General features: G+C 42.7%; 1 non-coding gene across 1 annotated transcript; it reads left to right on the forward strand.

Annotated features, from left to right (window-relative positions):
* Positions 1-489: 489 nt before the first annotated feature.
* On the forward strand, positions 490-571 carry trnas-gcu (transfer RNA serine (anticodon GCU)). Its single transcript has one exon. It is a non-coding gene; the product is annotated as a tRNA-Ser (tRNA).
* Positions 572-10,976: the final 10,405 nt, after the last annotated feature.

Raw genomic sequence — 10,976 nt, forward strand, 5'->3', positions numbered from 1 at the left:
CCTCCAGTCTGGAAAACAATTCCTCACAGGCAATTTAATAGACAATATACAGCAGGTGCAGGAGTAGGCCATTCTGCCCTTCGAGCCAGCACCACCATTCATTATGATCATGGCCTGAACATCCTCAATCTGTATCCTGTTCCTGCCTTATCCCCATAACCCTTGATTCCACTATCCTTAAGAGCTCTATCCAACTCTTTATTGAAAGAACACCTTCTGCTGTCTCGGGTTCTTCATTCCGTTGACTTCAAATCTTCACAGAATTCAACAGACCTTGTTACATATTCATTTCCTCATTTTTGTTCAGATCACTGTGTGCATTGTGTGACAGTGGGAGTGCACTTGCCCCACAACCCAGGGGTCAGACCATAGTCTTGGAACCGTACTATGTTATTTATCATTTTACCAACACCAGGGAGAAATATCTGCTGCTCTGCATAATTTACCCAATTCAATTATTCATAAGGTCATAGCTGCGCCACAGTCTGTGACGAGGTGGCCGAGAGGTTAAGGCGATGGATTGCTAATCCGTTGTGCTCTACACGCGTGGGTTCGAATCCCACTCTCGTCGCTGTCATCAATGGCATTTTCGTGGGGCTGTTTTCAGATGATCACAGCTGTCGTATTGAAACTGGAACGCTAAGAGTCAGTTTACATCAATTTCCGCTATTACAAAATTTCAAAGAATGGTTTGAGCCTGATGACTAAACTGTATTGAAATGTCGGTTGCATTGGGATAATGAAAGGGAGCGCGGTTTCCATTTGCAAATCAAGTTGCTGTGAACGTTTTTTCGTATGTAAGACATCCAGGAAAATCAAATAACGAGAGCTGCGAAGTGCATGTTTATGCAAAGGGATTCTTAATGAATGTTTTGTCAGATGAAATCTGGAGGAGGTTGAGAAGAAGTAATTCATCCTGGTGACAAGAGCACAGCGAGACAGCACAAAATGATGGCGATACTTCAAAGGGGCAGGGCGTGGGTGTAGGGGCACTGAGGACTGGCTGTAAATGCACAGTGGAGAATTGGCAATGTTGGTGCCGTGCATGGGCACGGAAAGGCTGACACATTGGTCTCGCCCTCGCCCCTAGCTCTCGCCATTGATGAATGCTGGACATAAGGCACAGATAAACACAAGATGTGGGAAGCAAGCTCCCTCTCGTTATGCACACACTGGATGCATCACATTGAACTATGAACAACTGGAGAAATCTGCATGTTACCTTTAGGGAGTTGAACTAAACTGTGGATCAATGACCGCAGATTCATGCAACATAAACATGAAAAATAATTTAAAATGTAGGGTGAAGGTTTGCTTGCTCAGCTGTAGCTTTGATATCCAGACGTTTCATTACTTGGCTAGGTAACATCATCATCAGTGGCGACCTCCAAGTGAAGAGAATCTGTTGTCTCCTGCTTTCTCTTTATATCTTTCTCCTCGATGGGGTTCCTGGGGTTTGTGATGATGTCATTTCCTGTTCGTTTTCTGAGGGGTTGATAGATGGCATCTCGATCTATGTGTTTGTTTATGGCGTTGTGGTTGGAGTGCCAGGCCTCTATGAATTCTTAGGCGTGTCTTTGATTAGCCTGTCCCAGGATAGATGTGTTGTCCCAGTAGAAATGGTGGTATTTTTAATCCGTGTGCAGGGCTACGAGGGAGAGAAGGTCGTGTCTTTTTTTGACTAGCTGGTGTTCGTATATCCTGGTGGCTAACTTTCTTCCTGTTGTCTTACGTAGTAGTTGTGACTGTCCTTGCATGGAATTTTGTAGTTGACGTTGGTTTTGTCTGTGGATTGTTCTGGTTCTTTTAAGTTTGTTAGTTTTTTTTTGAGAGTGTTAGTGGGTTTGTGAGCTACTCGGATTCTGAGGGGTCTTAGTAGTCTGGCTGTCATGTCTGAAACTTCTAAAATGTATGGTTAGGTGGTTATGGTTTCTGGCTGTGTTTGGTCTGCTTGTCGTGGTTTGTTCTTGAGGAATGTGTGGACTGTATTTTTTGAGTATCTGTTCTTCTCGAATACATTGTAAAGGTGGTTTTCCTCTGTTTTCCGAAGTTCGTCTGTGCTGCAGTGTCTGGTGGCTCGTTGGAATACTGTTCTGACGCAGCTTCGTTTGTGTGTGATGGGATGGTTGCTGGTGTATATAAGTATTTGGTCAGTGTTTGTCGGTTTTCTGTATGCACAGGTTTGTAGTTCTCCGTTGACCTTTCTTTCTACTGTGTCATTCAGGAATGCGAGTTTGTTGTCGGTTTCTTCTTCCTTGTTGAACTTTATGCCTGTGAGAGTGTTGTTGATGATGTTAAATGTCTTTGCCATGTCGATGTTGATGAAGGTGAACAGTGCTATTATGTCGAATGAGACCATTGCTTCCCCTTCCTCGACTTTGGTGTTTTTGATGATTTTTAGGAATTCCTGGGTGGAGTGGATGGAGTGCTGTGAATCTTCTATGAGGTACTTCAGTCTTGAGTGTAGTTCTTTATCCAGTCTGTAATTTGGTGCTCTGGGTAATGAGACTATGGGTCTGAGGGGGCTCCTGGTTTATGGATTTTTGGTAGTCCGGTTCGACTTGGCCAACACATTGATCCTGGGACAGTCTAAGCAAAGACATGCTAGAGAATTCCCAGAGGCCTGGCACTCCAACAACAACGCCATAAACAAACACATAGATCAAAAAGCCATCTATCAACCCCGCAGAAAACAAACCGGAAATGACATCACCACAAACCCCAGGAACCCCATCCAGGAGAAAGATATAAATAGAAAGCAAGAGACAACAGCTTCGCTTCACTTGGAGATCTCCACTGATGATGTTACCTAGCCAGGTAATGAAACGTCTGGATTTCAAACCTACAGCTCAGCGAGCAAACCTACACCCTAAACCTCAACCTGAGCTACAAACCTTCACAAACCTTGCGATTTAAAGTGTCTTTATACGAATATCATTAACAGACTTTTCGTTATAATACCCGTCTGGTTGAAAGAAGAAGACATCACATTTCAAGATAGATGACAACGTTACCAATTTTGTTTTGAAATTGAGATTTATTTGATCATTTTACACAGTGAACAAGTTCATTTTAAATAATGCAAACCACATTCTCTCACCTGGAAAAAAGTATGATTTCAATATAAACATTGTCCTTGCTAAGTCGCAGTTACTCAACATGAAAAATAGGATGTAATGTTTATTAAGCATAGATCAATTAGCACCATTATCTTACTTTGGATTGACTGCAGTATGCACATGCTAAGTAAGGTTTAAGAAAGAATGACTTTTGGAAATAATGATTCGGTGGTGACTAAAAATAATATTAGGTTCTCATGATGCGGATATTCCACCAATGGGTCCAGTGGTGGAAATGTACAGTGGGCAGTATTTCTATGATGGTATAGACGTATGTGAGCCGCCAGGGATGGGAGCTCCCACTTCATCTGGAACAGCGTCTTTTGACGTGGATCAGGGAGCATTGCGGCATCCGTCTGGGAGTTCCAACCACACCTGGAGCAGCTTCCATTGACATGGAGCAGCAGGGAGCATTGGGACATTAGAGTGATAGATCCAACCTCAACTGGACCACTTCTATTGACATGGAGGACGGAACATTGGGACATCAGACTGGGAGCTCCAACCTCACAAGGATCAGCGGTTAATGACATTTAGCAGCTGGGCGCATTGGGACATCAGAGTGGTAGGTCTAACCTGAACTGCACCACTTCTACTGACATGGAGCAGGGAGCATTGTGACATCAGACTGGGAGCTCCAACTTCAAATAGAGCCGCTTCTAATGACATGGGGCAGCAAGGAGCATTGGAACGTCAGGTTGGGAGCTCCAAAATCACCTGGATCAGCTTGTATTTACATGGAAGAGGAGGGAGGATTGGGACCTTAGGCTGGGGGAAAGGATATTCAACTATTTTAATCTAAAGTAAAATATGTTTCAACACCTCAGATGTTAATTGATTTATGAAGAATCTTTCCCGGGAAAATAATTAATTCTTTAGATAGTAAAGTCAAGTCCTGCAAATATTCAACTCAGGAAAACGCATTGATACAGAGAGAAAGGGGAGTGATGTTTCATGTCTTTGTCTTTTCATTTCTGGCCGTCTCTGCACTGGATTACATCACCGGAAGGACGTTTTCACTCATTTCCAGCAAATACCGTCAGGTCACTAACGTAAACTAAAGATGAAAAATAATGGGAATATGCGATGTTATGATTAGGATGGAGTTTACTTCAAATTTTGGTGAAAACGTAGCAAAGTCAGTTGCAATTTCCAAGATCAGCAGTGACCTCATTGATTGGCTGATCAGATTGTGAATGGTCGTTTTTTTGAGGACAATTTGAAGTGAATCAATGATGGTGATTATCTTTGTTCTTTGTTCACCTTGTGACTATTTCTGCTATTGCTCATGTCCTTGTTAACACCACAGCTCTGCAGCGTGTAAAACCTCAGCTGTGCATCTGGCCAGTGGCACAACCATTCGTATAGCTGGCTACGCATCAGGCGGTTGTAAGTTCAACTTTTACTTTGCGCAAGCGCATTGTGGAGATTCATCACACATCCAACCTAATCATTTTTGTAATGCTGAGGTGGATAATATTTGAAATTTTCATCTTCACGAGCGAAAATTCTTTCACTGTCTTCGATCAGTTAAGCATTACCAAGAGCTATCAAAGTAAAAATCACACAGCACCAGATGGTATTGAACAGACGTATTTGGAAGCACCAGTGTTCCATGCACTGCTTCTTCATCAGGTTTTTGTCAACTGTTGGAATCGAAAATGGCTTTGTCTGATTATTAAATGTATCCACCCCAGTCCAACACCAATACCTCCAAGTCATGGGTCCCGTCGACACCACGAACGGTCGGTTAAAGTCCAGATGATCTCCCAAAAGATCGCGCATATTGACACAAACACCAAGTTTCTGCAGTAAAACACCCACCTGATGAAGGAGCGGCTCTCCAACAGCTTCGTGCTTCCAAATAAACCTGCTGGACTCTGCCCTGATATTGTGTAATTTTTAACATTGTCTACTCAATTCAAACACTAGCACTTCCATATCATAGACAACATCAGCATGTCCCACCATTGTCAGAGAAGGCAATCCTGGAAGAGCCTAATACATTGCTCATGGGTACGTTTCATTTTCAGAAACCAACGCACTCAATCGCTGCAGCTCCGGTGGATGAAAAGGCAGAAAAGAAATAGCTGAGACTCGGTTTTGACAATATTTTGAAACTTTTTGGGAAGTGGAATCAGAGGAGAATGAAGGATTAACGGTCCGACTGTGCAGAGAGAGGGATGGCACTATTCCCTTTGATGAGCTGGGGTATTGACTGATCTAAGGCATGTAACAGATTCCTGGTAGAGCTGCGCTCTCTGCATCAGGAACAAGAAGTCCTGATTTTCTAAACTGTAATGAAACCCAGGCCACTCAGTTAAAGCCCTGAATACTAACCACTAGACCACCAGGGATGAGGGCAGAAGCCGTTGCACCGTTTCTTCATAACACAGTTTTTGGAATTATGTCACTGCAGATATGTTTCCCCTCAAAAATGATTGAATTATCGCGTGTTTACAGCACAGATCTGGGTCCCTTCATCTCGTTTCCCAACACTTGGTCTGTAAACTTGTATGCTCTTACATTTCACGTGAGGTCTAATTTCTCTGGAACGTTTTAATCTCGTAAAACACAATAAGTGGGATTAAAGTTTGAGATGGGAACTGAACCCCATTTTTAACCATAGACTGAAGCACGCAGACACAGTTCCCCAAGTGTGTCACAGGCCTCGGGAGAAAACAAGCAGAAAGTAAGATTTCACCGACTTGTCTGATGTTCTCCCATTTCAGAGTTCAACACCAATGTCTGGTTACAGCAAAGAAAGGAAGCATTCAGCCCCTCCCATCCCAGTGTTCCTTGCCCATTATTTCCCCATTACTCTGGAGTTTATACTGCCTCACCTCGTTCTTGCTGCCAAACTTTGTCACTGCTCACACCCGCTATTTCCTGTCCTGCCAAACGGTTTGCCTCAAGTTCTTGGAATGAAACACAGGAATGGCCTATTTCAAGCACTTTTCTAGTTTACAAGGACAGTGTTATCGCCACTGAGCAAGCACATTGCCAGCTCAGAGAGAAGGTCTCATCCTTTAGAAACTGAAATGCAAAGATGATTGGATGGCCTCAGTATTGTGAACCAACCAACCAGACCGGAATAGGGCCGAGGAGATCACGCACAGAAGGATGGGAGAATAGAATGTCGATTTTCTTGGTGTCCAGGGTGATTTTAACAGAAATCTTCCCTGGTAGTATAGTGATGCGGATTCAGTGATTTCACTGTCATGGCTTGTTAAAGGTTAACGTTTACAGCAATTAATATGAAATACTGCCTGATATTTCGAAGCAGAATGATGTGCAGCAGACAGAATAGTTTCCCTGCATGACCTAATAAGAGAGCTCAGAAGAGCGAGGAGGAGACATGAGAGCCAGGAGGAGACATTAGAAGTTGTTGGCGGATAGGATCAGGGTTAACCATAAGGCTTTCCATAGGTATGTCAGGAATAAAAGAATGACGAGAGTTAAATTAGGGCCAATCAAGAATAATAGTGGGAAGTTGTGTGTGGAGTCAGAGGAGACATGGGCAACACTAAATAAATATTTTTCGACAGTGTTCAGGATATAAAATGAAAATGTTGGCGAGGAAGATATAAAGATACTTGCATCTAGACTCGAAGAGATTGAGGTTCACAAGGAAGAGGTATTAGAAATACTATAGTGTGTGAAAACAGACATGTCCTCTGGGCCAGATGGGATCTATCCTAGGATCCTCTGGGAAGCAAAGGAAGAGATTGCCGAGCCTGTGCCATTGATCTAGAAATCATCATTATCTACAGGAATCGTGCCTGAGGACTGGAGGATTGCAAATGTGGTTCCCTTGTTCAAGAAGGGTCGTAGAGACAACCCTGGTAATTACAGAGCAGTGAGTCTCACTTCAATTGTTGGTAAAGCGTTGGAAAAGATTATCAGGAATAGGATTTATAATCATCTAGAAAAGAAAAATCTTGTCAGGGACAGGCAGCATGGTTTTGTAAAGAGTCGGTCGTGCCTAACGAATCTTATGAGTTTTTTGACAAAGTGACCAAACAGGTAGATGAGAGTAAGCTGGTTGATGTTCCGTATATGGATTTCAGCCAGGTGTTTGATAAGATTCCCACAGTAGGCTATTATACAAAATGCGGAGGAATGGAATTGTGGGAGACATAGCAGTTTGAATCAGTAATTGGCTCGCTCAAAGAAAACAGAGGGTTGCAGTTGATGCAACATGTTCATCTTGGTGTCCAGTTACTAGCGGCATTCCACAAGGGTCGATGTTGGGTCCACTGCTATTCGTCATTTTTATAAATGTCCTGGATGAGGGCTTAGAAAGGTGGGTTAGTAAATTTGCGGACAACACTATGGTCGGTGGTGTTGTAGATAGTGACGAAGGATGTAGTCGGTTGCAGAAGGACATAGATAGGATGCAGAGCTGGGCTGAGAGGTGGCAAATGGAGTTTAATGTGGACAAGTGTGAGGTGATACACTTTGGACGGAGTAAACGGAATGCAAAGTACTGGGATAATGGTAAGATTCTTGGGAATGCAGATGAGCAGAGAGATCTCGGTGTCCATGTACACAGATCCCTGAAAGTTGCCACCCAGATTGACAGGGTTGTTAAGAAGGAAAACATTGTTTTGGCCATAATTAATACAGGAATTGAGTTATGGAATCAGAAGGTTATGCTGCAGCTGTACAAAGATCTGGTACGGCCACATTTGAAGTATTGTCAACGTTTCTGGTCACCGCATTATAAGAAGGATGTTGACGCTTTGGAAAGGGTGCAGAGGGGATTTTCTAGCATGTTGCCTGGTGTAGAAGGAATGTATTATGTGGAAATACTGAGGACCTTGAGGCTGTCCTCGTTGGATAGAAGACTGAGAGGTGACTTAATAGAGACATACAAGATAATCAGTGGTTCAGATAGGGTTGACAGGGAGAGTCTTTTTCCAAGTATGGGGACGGCAAACACGAGGGTCACAACTTTAAAGTGAGGGGAGATAGGTACAAGACAGATGTCAGAGGTAGTTTCTTTAGTCAGAGAGTAGTTCGGGCATGGAATGCTTTTCCTGTAACGGTGGTAGGTTCGCCAAGATTAAGTGCATTTAAGTCGTCATTGGGGAGGCATATGGACGTACATGGAATAGTGCGGATGGAATGGGCTTCAGATTAGTATGACAGGGTTGCGCAACATCGATGGCCGAAGGGCCTGTACTGCGCTGTAATGTTCTATGTTCTATATGCTTCAGTTCCACATCAGCAATGTCATTTGCAATTGCCTGAAGTTCAATCAGTTTAAAACAAGAACGGAGGGGGCGTCAGGAAAACGGAAGGGGAATAGTGGTTTTTGAGAGTTAACTACATGCCTCGTGGAGCCAGGTTCAATGTCGACACTGAATATCGGTTTTCCTATTTACCTTGGTATACTGATCACGACGTATCAATGACCCAATATTGTTTGCCCTTTGTGTGTGGTTCTTTGTACATTTCACCTCGGTTCAGTGCTCCGGGGGACCACACTTTTTTAAATTTGGCACGTTTTACTCAGGTCGGTTATGCAGCTTCATATTAAGGCCAACAATTTTAGGGAAAAATAGTCACTATTCAGACCACCAAGTCTGTCCTGCTATTGAATGGTTTCATATCTGATCTGATAACCTTGAACTGCAATTTTTGCCTTTCGCTAGAATGCTTGATATCTTTGCGGTTTGAAGATCTACCGATCTCAGCCTCATTACACCTAATGACACTTCCCCAACAGCCTTCTGCTCCAAGAAAGTCCACTGATACGGAACTGTCTGAGAGAATAAATGCTTCTTCATCTCTATTTTAATTGTGAGATCCGCATTCTAATACAAAGTTAAAAATCGCACAACACCAGGTCATAGTCCAACAGGTTTAATGGAAGCAATAGCATTTGGAGGGCTGCTCCTTCATCAGGTGGCTGTGGAGTACACAGTGGTAAGGTACAGAATTTATGGTGAAAGGTTACAGTGTAATGTCACTGAAATTATACATTGGAAAAATACCTTGATTGCTTGTTAAGTCTTCCATCTGTTAGAATGACTATGTTAGGTTCATTTCTTTCTTATGTAAATCGAAAATCTTTCTTTTAACACTTACATTCTCAGGTTGTCTTAACCAATTAGTGTCAGCACAGATAACATGTTGAAGGTGTTAGTCCCTGTGTACTGTGTCCATGCCATAATGTTTAGACTGACGCTAATCGAAAAAAACACAACATGCTGCAGACAAGGATGCCTTAAGACATGGTACATTGGTGAAGCCGAGCAGAGGCTACAACAACGGAATGGGCGCTCCGCATCAATCAACGGACAGGTGTACCCCTTCCCAGTTGGAGAGCACTTCAGTGATCCAGGACATTTGACCTCGGATCTTCGGGTGACAACCCTCAAAGGCGGTCTTCGGAACAGGCACCAGCTAAAAGTGCCCCCACAGAGACTGATACCTAAATTCGGTACCCATGGTCATTGGGTTCATGTCACAGTACAGGTGATCCCATTGCCCTACACACACACACACACACACACACACACACACACACACACACACACACACACACACACACACACACACACGCACACACATCCGTCTGTGGGGTGAATTTGTCCTTGCAGAGTTATATTGTACTTTGCTCAAAAACTTCATGAATCCATGTAAGTCTCTGGTAACTCATTTTTATAAATTAGAATCAGTCTAAACATTATGGAACAGTCAGCAGCACAGGGGTCAGACACCAGTTGTTAAACTTCACCTGAGAATGAAACTTTAAAATAAAAAAAGCTTTGCGCTTTGCATATGAAAGAAGTGAATCTAACATGGTCATGAAAACAGATCGGAGACTTAGCAAACAATCAAGCCATTTTTCAATGTACAATTTCAGTTACATCACACTGCAAACATATGCTATAAATTCTGTGTCTTACAAATGTGTACTCCACAATCACCTGATGAATGAGTAGTGGTCCGAAAGCTAGTTCTTCCAAATAAACCTGTTAAACTATAACCTGGGGTTGTGTGATTTTCAAATTTGCATATCTCAGTCCAAAACCGGCATCTCCAAGTCTTTCGATACGAGGTGCTCTGGTCACAGAACCAAACTTTCTGCATCCAACTTATTAAATCCTTGAAAATGCCTATATGTTTCAATAAGGATCATTATGTAGTACTGAGTCTCAGCAGGTAAAGACAGCTTATTTTAGCGTTTCTTCCCATTTGATTTCATCTCCGATATGAAATTCTCACTGACTCTGACAGAACTGCTACCTTTGCTGTTTTGTAATGTCAGGAATTCATGTTCCATTTCAGATTTCCATAAGGAACAACAATGTTTTTTTTTTCCCTGACTGGAAATCAACATTGGGAAATAGCAGCGAGACAGCTGCATTTCAGCACGTTCGCACCAAGGACGACATATGCAATGCTTGGAACTTTTCTTGATGACTTGTTTTTGCCTATTTTGTTCAGTTGAAAAATGACAGTTATCGAGGTTTTAAAAGCATGGCGAATGGCCCTTCAGCCTATTGCATCATTATCAGTTATCAAACATCTGGCTTGGAAACACAGTTTCCAGACGTGACTCTTCGCCTGGTGTGTTCTAACATTTCAAGTCTTAGTTAAATTGTTATTCAATTTCTTAAGGGCTTGAGTGGAACAACAAACATCTCTGTGAACTAACAGTTCTGAAAGACAAACTCTTTCTCGGAGCCATTTGTCAGTTTTCCTCATGATGCTGTGGAAAATGTTTCTGCGCTCACATCTGAATTGGTTTACCCTGTTTCTTCCTCAGCTTCCTCCTTCTTTCTCTTAAATGGGTTACACTCCAATACAGACACGAGGTGCAGGTTGCGGAAGTCACGTGTT

Source organism: Chiloscyllium punctatum, chromosome 12 (genome assembly GCF_047496795.1).
Source record: "Chiloscyllium punctatum isolate Juve2018m chromosome 12, sChiPun1.3, whole genome shotgun sequence".
Taxonomy (NCBI): Eukaryota; Metazoa; Chordata; class Chondrichthyes; order Orectolobiformes; family Hemiscylliidae; genus Chiloscyllium; species Chiloscyllium punctatum.